This window comes from Arachis stenosperma, chromosome 7 (assembly GCF_014773155.1).
Source record: "Arachis stenosperma cultivar V10309 chromosome 7, arast.V10309.gnm1.PFL2, whole genome shotgun sequence".
In the NCBI taxonomy this organism is placed as follows: domain Eukaryota; kingdom Viridiplantae; phylum Streptophyta; class Magnoliopsida; order Fabales; family Fabaceae; genus Arachis; species Arachis stenosperma.
In genome coordinates this window covers 68,817,034-68,825,670 of record NC_080383.1, presented here as the reverse complement: position 1 = coordinate 68,825,670, position 8,637 = coordinate 68,817,034, and the positions used below count along the sequence as shown (strand labels likewise).

General features: G+C 40.4%; 1 non-coding gene across 1 annotated transcript; it reads right to left on the bottom strand.

The window, feature by feature from the left end:
• Positions 1–6,417: 6,417 nt before the first annotated feature.
• On the bottom strand, positions 6,418–6,519 carry LOC130942610 (small nucleolar RNA R71). Its single transcript, XR_009071176.1, has one exon. It is a non-coding gene; the product is annotated as a small nucleolar RNA R71 (small nucleolar RNA).
• Between the last annotated feature and the right edge of the window lie 2,118 nt (positions 6,520–8,637).

Here is an 8,637-nt window from a genome sequence, read left to right as displayed (position 1 = left end):
AGACCATATCAATCCCCACACAACAACTCTTTCGAACCTTCATATCAAGCATAAAATAGCCATCCTCAACCTCCAAATTCCAACCTACCGTTACCATATGAGGATCGATTTCCCAGATTGAAGCCTTGCTTGAAAATCTTTGCAAGGAGTTTCAAGACAACAAGGCATTCAAGGATGAAGTAAGGTCTAATTTGAAGAATCATGGAGATGCCATTAAGAAGCTTGAATCTTAAGTAGGATATCTTTCTCAACAAATCCTTAAATCCACTAACAGTTTTTCAAGTGACACTAAGAAGAATCTAAGAGGAGAAACAAAGAATGTGAGATGGGAATTGTGCAAGGCAATCACTTTAAGAAGCGAGGAGCCTTTGGAGGAATAAATTAGCAGGTCAACAGAGCACAACCAAGGGGTTCTAAAGGAGAAGTTGGAAGGGATAGAATAAGGAATTGACCCTGCACAAAGGAAGGAGCCAATGGAGAAGAAAATCTTGAAACCTTATGTACCAAAAGCACCATTCCCTCAAAGACTCAGGGATGGTGAGAAAGAGAAGATGTATTCCAGGTTCCTGGATACATTTAAGTCTCTTCACATCAACATTCCCTTCATTGAAGCCCTCCAACAGATGCCTTCGTATATAAAATTCATAAAGGAGTTGCGAACCAAGAAGATTCCCTTGAAGGGTGGACAAACAGTAGTGATGACTAAAGAGTGCAGTGCCCTTATCCAGAAGGACTTGCCTACAAAGAAGAAAGATCCAAGGAGTTTTCACATCCCTTGTGCCATAGGGGATACAATGATTAATAGAGGATTTTATGATTTGTGAGCAAGAATAAATCTAATGCCTCTGTCTCTCATGAAGAAGCTGCAAATCAATGAGTTGAAATCCACAAATATAACCCTTCAACTGGATGACAAGACCCAAAAAAAGCACTAGGAGTGGTTGAAAATGTACTGGTGAAGATAGGGAGGTACTTCCTCCCTACAGACTTTGTTGTTCTTGAGATGGAAGAAAGCTATCTTCATCTAATCATTCTGGGAAGACCATTCTTGGCCACAGCCAGAGCACTCATAGATGTTGAGCAAGAAGAGTTGATATTGAGAATACATGAGGGACAACTCACCTTTCATATCTTCAAGCCCTCACATGAATATGAACAAGAGAACAAAGACTTGAAGGATGATCACAAGGAAGCATTCTTGGAGGAAACAAGCAGTGAATCACAAGTAGAGCCTCTGAAGACCTCCTCGGTAGAAAAATAAGAAGTTCAAGTGATACAACAATTGAAGAAGCCCAAGAAGGAGCTGAAACCAAAAGATTCAAAAGGGACAATCAATAAGGACCCTCCTGACATAAGAATCACCAAAGCACCACTTGAAGGAGAGAGGAGAATTGGGAAGAAGGCACCAAGGGGATGGAAAAATAAGAAGATCCCTACGGAGGACTTCTCTCTAGGAGACAGAGTAATATCAATCCACCAGCCACTAATCCCACCTCATCTTCCTATAATTCCATCTCAACTGCCTCAAGTGTACACAATTAATAAAATCCTATCCTTGGAGCATGTAGAGATTCTCAAAGAAGCAAGCAGAGACAGATTCACTGTGAGAGGAGAAGATCTGAGACATTACTAACCGCCTTGACAAAGGCCAACCGTCAAGCTAATGACGTTAAAGAAGCGCTTCATGGGAGGCATCCCATGCTTTATATCCTTTTTGTTTATGTCTTGATTGTAGTTAATAAAGCAGTACTCATGATGATCGATTCAAGTTTGACAAGCACTCAATTAAATTCTTGCATGCAACACATAGTGAGCAACAAGTTTGGTGTGCAAGGCACACTAAGAATATACATGAGATTCATATCATGTACATCTTAGGAGCTTTAACCAAAATCTTCCTTGCACCACATGATCACAAACTAAGTTTGGTGTTCACTAATGTTATACGCATGACTTATAAAAAGTCAAGTTGATTCTAATTCATGAGTGGCACTTAGTTTTTCTTAGTTAGTTATTTGATGAAAATTCAAAAAGTAGTTAGGTACATTGCAATTCTTGCTACCAATTGAAGTTAACTTTTGCTTTTCTTTTATTGTCTTGCATAGGGAAATGAAGGAAGAAATAGATGGAATTGACAAGACATGCCACGGAAGGAGGTTCGGCCACTTCATGGAGGGCTAGGCACATGTCTTTGAATGGTGTTCTTTGGGATGTGCTACCATGCAAGCATTGGATAGTTCAATGTGTCATAACCCTTACCCTTGAAGACCGAACCCAACCACCTCATAAAGTGGTGATCCTTGTGCTCATACTACTTCACACACACATCATCCATTCCCATCATACAAGATCAATCTACACCCTTCATTTACCTACCACCATCCAATATAAATAAGTCTCCATTCCATGTAACCGAACCCAGAATCCACTTCCACATTCCCATTCTCATTCCGTTACAAGCTATCTTCACACCTTTTGTTTTCGGCCACCCTCTTTTATTCACATCCATACTTTCTCTTCTTATACTTAGCACTCTTGATCACCCATCTAGCATCTTTCTCAAGTCATAATATCCTACACTTACATCTCTTCTAGCCCAACAATCACCCATGGCAACATCAAGCTCTAAGAGACGAAAGGGAAAGGAACCGGTGGAGAGCATTCCTTTGATGAATGGAGGTTCAAGACCGTGTTCCATGAAATCCAACTTGGATGGATGAAACCTAAGAAAATATTGCCGGAGCTTGCTTTTCAATTCAATAATAATAAATGTCTGGAGATTAAAGAGAAGATTGATAGAAGGAGGTAGCAAATGCTCACAGACCCACTCACAAATATAAACGAAAATCTCATCAAGGAGTTCTATGTTAATGTAGTGAGGGAAGACACCATCAAAGCCCCCACTTTTAAGAGCTATATGAGAGGGACCGAAATCGATTTTAGCCCCAATGCCATAATGAAGGTTCTTCAGTTGAGATCAAGGCCCTTTGAAGAGGCTAGTTATCACTCAAGAATGAGCAATAACCCTGACTGTGAGGAAATTGTGAACGACATATGTGTTGTAGGGGCCGATTGGGTGAGATACTCCGACAAAAAGCCAAGGTATATTAGAAGAGGAGACCTTATCCTCGAAGCTAAGGGATGGTTTGCAGTCATAAGAAGATCCATCCTCCCTGCCTCAAATAATTCAGAGGTCAATATTGCTCGAGCCACCATAGTACATTGCATAATGAGGGGTGGAGACATAAACGTTCATGAGATTATCGTTGAAGGTATCCAAGAGATCTTGGAGAAAAATGACCCGGAGGCCTGGCTAGGGTATCCGAGCACCATCCTAAGGTTGTGTATTAAAGCTAAAGTGGTCTTTGAGAATACCAACCTAATATGGTTAAAAGCTGGGAAACCAATCACACCTCAGCATATGAATTATGTCACACCCGCTCAACAGCAAAGAAGACCTCAAAGAAGGAAGAGAGTACTTCAAAGGCAAGCTCAACAACAAGAGGCCATCCAAAAATTAATCCACATGCAAGCTCCCCAAGATGCACACATCTATGAAATACGTCAAAGGAAACATGAGCGTATGGAAGCATTGATGAGTACAAGGCATTTCAAGAAGGAGTTTATCTAAGTAGAGCTAGGTATGATATAAATACTCAAGCTAGGCTTGGTTACTTGGTTGGTGATGACTTACGTCATTTACCTCTTTCTCTTATTTAAAAGGAATATAGAATTGGTGAAATCTCATTCAAAGATGCAATTATATGAGCTATATGATTAATTTATGAACATTGCTTTGAAATGAGTTTTGGCTTAAATTTCAAGTGAAAAGGAACAACAAAGGGATGAAATAGGGAACACGAGTGGCGCTACGCTCCCCTGTAGCTACATGACTCTAGCACTACGCTCTCTTTCAAAGAGCGCTACGTTCTTTACCAAGAAGATTTGCTAGTGACGCGTACACATAAGTGATGTGTACGCGTCGAAATGTGATTTTTGGAAGACCATGCGTACGCATAGATATGAGGGAGCGCTCCCTTTCAACAAGCACTACATTCTCAGCAAAAGAGTGCCTGCGATACTTTGAAAGTTGGGATTGAAGATTTGCCACCGACGTGTACGCGTGCATGACGCGTACGCGTGGATATGGCGTTTGTGAAGATACACGCGAACGCATGAACCAAGCAGAAGCGTGGAAGTGGACATTTGAAGGCCACGTGTATGCGTGGGTGATGCGTACACGTGGTAGAGTGCTCATTTCAAGAGCGCTATGTTCGCAAAGTGAGTGCCATGAAGAGGACGCGTATGTGTAAGAGACGCGTACGCATGACTAGTGCTGATTGAAGAGGTGACGCGCACGCGTAGGTCACGCGTATGCGTGGATGAGTAAAATGCTGAGGGACGCGCACGCGTATAAGACGCGTACGCGTAGGTGCCAGAGCGCTCCGTTATCTCAAAGAGCACTACGTTCTCCTGGAAGCACACTGTTCAGCCAAAATGGGTTGTACTAATTGGAAATGAGAAAAGCCCACTTTTAGATCATGCAAGTACACCTGAAGACTCATAGAACAATTGTATAAATAGGTGGTGACTTGAATTGAGAAGGGACTTTGGAACTTTTACACACTTTTAGCTTTTGGAGACTTTGAAGTTTTTATTTTTACTTTGTACTTAGCTTTATTTTCCAATTTTGGAACTTCCATTCTGTACTGAGCTATGAGTAGCTAACTTCCCTCTCATTGGGGGAGAGAGCTCTAGTGTACTTGATGGATTAATTGATAGTGAATTTCTCTTCTCTTCATCTTCACTTTGATTTGCTAAAAAGAATTTCGTTCTTCATTCTTAGTGTTTAGTTATCTTGAAAAAGAGGCTGAATACAAATTGGGTTTTATGTGAACCTTGGAAGAGGGATCATAAAACCATGCTTGAAATTCCCTTTGACATTGAGTAGATCTGGGTTTTTGGGATTGGATACAGTGACATAAAATCTACCCAATTAAATGGATATATAATGGTGTGTGGTAAAATCAGGGACCAAGCCTATCTCTCTTCATGAGCAATTAGACCAAGAAATTGGTTGATTATCAAGATTTGAGAGATTGAATCACCAAGGAATTGGGGTTCAATCAATCATGATTGCCAAGAGGTCAATGAGTTGCATGATTGAAGATGAGATGATCTAATTTTAATCTAGAGAGAACAATATCTCCCAACTCCAATGAATTTTTCCTATTCTTATCTTACCCATTCTTTATTGCTTTCTTTAATTTCTGTTATCGTCCCACACGGCCACACCCCATTTACAATTCAGTCATTTATGTTTCTGTATTTTAGTTTCTTGCTCTTTATGTTTCTACACTTTATAGCTTTCTTTTATTTTTAAATCATTTATCATTCTGCTTTTAGAATTCTGTACTCACAATCACTCTTGAATAGCTTGACTAATTGATCTGTTAATTAAAGTTGCTCAAATCTATCAATCTCTGTGGATTCAACCCCACTCCTAGTGGGTTATTACTTGACGATATTTGGTGCACTTGCCAAAGAACGAAGTCATTTATTAGTAAGTGAATTTCGGTCATCAAGGTTTATGTCGCCGTTGCCGGGGATTGATTTGAATTTGACAATGAATAAATTGATGGATAGTTAGATTAAGCAATTTTATTTTCCTTGCTAATTCCTTTAATTTCAGTTTATTATTTTCTTCCTTTCCTTTGGCATTTTAATTTTCGTTATTCACTGTCTACATTTCCATACTAATCCACTAACCATTTGATAAATTGCTCTAACCAAGTTTAATATAATCTGTTTTAGTGAATTCTGCACTTACTGTTGCCTGTATTTGTTTATTGTATGACAGGTAGAAGAGGAGAAACCTCATCCTCTTTTGATAGTGAACTTGAGAGGACCTTCCTTGGGCTAAGGAGGGAAGCAAGAGGTAAGGGAATAGTTGGAGAGGAAGTAGTAGAGGAAGATCTGAGAGTTACTATAGAGGAAAAGGGGCACAACCATGTTGGAGAAAATGCTAGCAATCATGTTGGGCAAGAAAGAAGAGTTCTAGGCTCATACATCAACCTAAACCCAGGGAACTATGGCAGTAGCATTCTAAAGCCAACAATTCATGCTAATAACTTTGAGTTGAAGCCTCAACTCATCACACTTGTCCAAAATAATTACTCATTTGGAAGGAGTGCCCAAGAAGACCCTAACCAATATTTTACAACATTCTTGAGGATTTATGACACTGTAAAGTTAAATGGTGTACACCCTGATACCTACAAACTACTTTTGTTCTCCTTCTCTCTCAGAGATAAGGCAACAAAGTGGTTGGAAGCATTTTCGAAGGAGAGCTTGACCACTTGGGATGATGTTGTGAACAAGTTTCTAGTAAGATTCTACCCTCCACAAAGAGTCAATAGACTGAGAGTCGAGGTGCAAACCTTTAGATAGCAAGATGGTGAAACCCTTTATGAGGCCTGGGAGAGATTAAAAGACTTGACAAGAAAATGCCATCCGGATATGTTCAACGAGTGGGTGCAATTGCACATCTTCTATGAGGGGTTAACATATGAGTTAAAGCAAGCTGTGGATCATTCTTCGGGAGGATCGCTCAACATGAAGAAGACCATTGAAGAGGCCACTGATGTCATAGAAACTGTAGCTGAAAATGAGTACTTCTACGCCTCAGATAGAACTCCAAGGAGAGGTGTGATGGAACTCAATTCTATGGATGCTTTGTTAGCTCAAAACAAAGTGATCACTGCGCAATTGGCAGCTCTTACCAAGAAAATGGAGAAGAACCAAGTCTCAGCTATCTAAGCCCAACCCCCTCTACAAGAAGGAGAAACACCAGAAGTTGAATATAAATGAGAGCAAGCCAACTATGTGAACAATTCTTCTAGACAACCATATGATCCCAATGCCAAAACATACAACCAAGGTTGGAAGAACCACCTTAATTTTGGGTGGGGAAACCAATAGAACCACAACCAAGATCACAAATCATACCACTCCAACCAATACAACAACCATAACCCCAACCATCAATCAAGTAACAATAGATCATACCACAACTCACAAAATGCACCCTACCATTCCACACAACAGCCATACAACAACCACCCTCATGATATACCATCCTCAACCATGCAATCATGTGACATCAGCAACAATTTTGCAAGAATTGAGGTAGCTATAGCACAACTTACAGGGAGTGTTGCCACTATTTCAGAGAGGCAAGTGCAAGCTGAGAAAAAGATGGACTCAATTCAAGAAGAGGCCAGATCTAACATGAGGAACTAAGGGGCAGAAATCTCCACACTGGAAGTACAAGTAGGAATCTTATCCAAGAAAATATCAATACCTACACATACATTCCCTAGTGATACCATGGCCAACCCAAGAGGGGAATGCAAGGCCATCACATTAAGGAGCGGGAAGGTAATAAATGAAGCATCTCCAAGTCGAAACAAGCAAGAAGAAGAAGCGGTAAATGAATTCGAAACCAAGAAGGAAGAAGAAAATCATGCACCATCCCCACCAAAGCAAGTCCTAAAGCCTTATATACCACAAGCACCTTATCCACAAAGGCTGAGGAAGGATGGGAAGGATGGCCAGTTTTCTAGGTTTCTGGAGATTTTAAAAAGCTTCAAGTCAACATACCTTTTGCTGAGGCATTAGAGCAAATGCCACTCTATGCCAAGTTCTTAAAGGAGCTCATGACAAGGAAGAGAAACTGGGGTGAAAAGGAAACTGTGGTGCTCACTGAAGAATGTAGTGCTATCATACAAAATAAGCTACCTCAAAAGATAAAGGACCTTGAGAGCTTTCAAATTCCCTGCATCATAGGGGATATCAACATTGAGAAGGCACTATGTGATTTGGGAGCCAGCATCAACCTCATGTCTTTGGCTATGATGAAAAGAATGAGAATTGAAGAGGCCAAACTAATAAGAATGGCCTTGCAATTAGCTGACAGAACATTCAAATTTCCTCATGGGGTGGTGGAAGACTTGTTGGTAAAAGTGGGAGAGTTTATATTCCCAGCTAATTTTGTTGTGCTTGATATGAAAGAGGAGGCTAACACATTAATTATCTTGGAAAGACCATTTTAGCCACTCCTGGAGCCATAATTGATGTGCAAAAGGGAGAGTTGGTCTTAAGATTACATGAAGAAAAGATGGTGTTCAATGTTTTCAAAGCAATGAACTACCCCAAGGAGTCTATTGGATAGTGCATGATAGTGGATACAATGGAGACACTAGTCCAAGGAATTTTGGAGGGAGACTAATTTGAAGAAGCAATGGAGGAAGACCAACAAGCCTCAGGTGGTGAACCACCACGCAAATTCCTAGAAGGCTCAATCATGTTGAGTAAAGCAAGCAAGAAAGAAGTGGAAGCACCAAAAGTAGAGTTGAAAACCCTGCCTCCAAGCTTGAAGTATGCTTGTTTTGGTGACAATAAAACATATACAGTCATCATTCAAGCTTGAGTGAGGATCAAGAAGAGGAGCTTATCAAGGTGCTGAGACAACACAAGGATGCCATATGATGGACACTTGCATATTTAAAAGGGATCAGCTCTTCTATTTGCATGCATAAAATCTTGCTTCAAAGAGGATGCCAAGCCTTCAAGAGA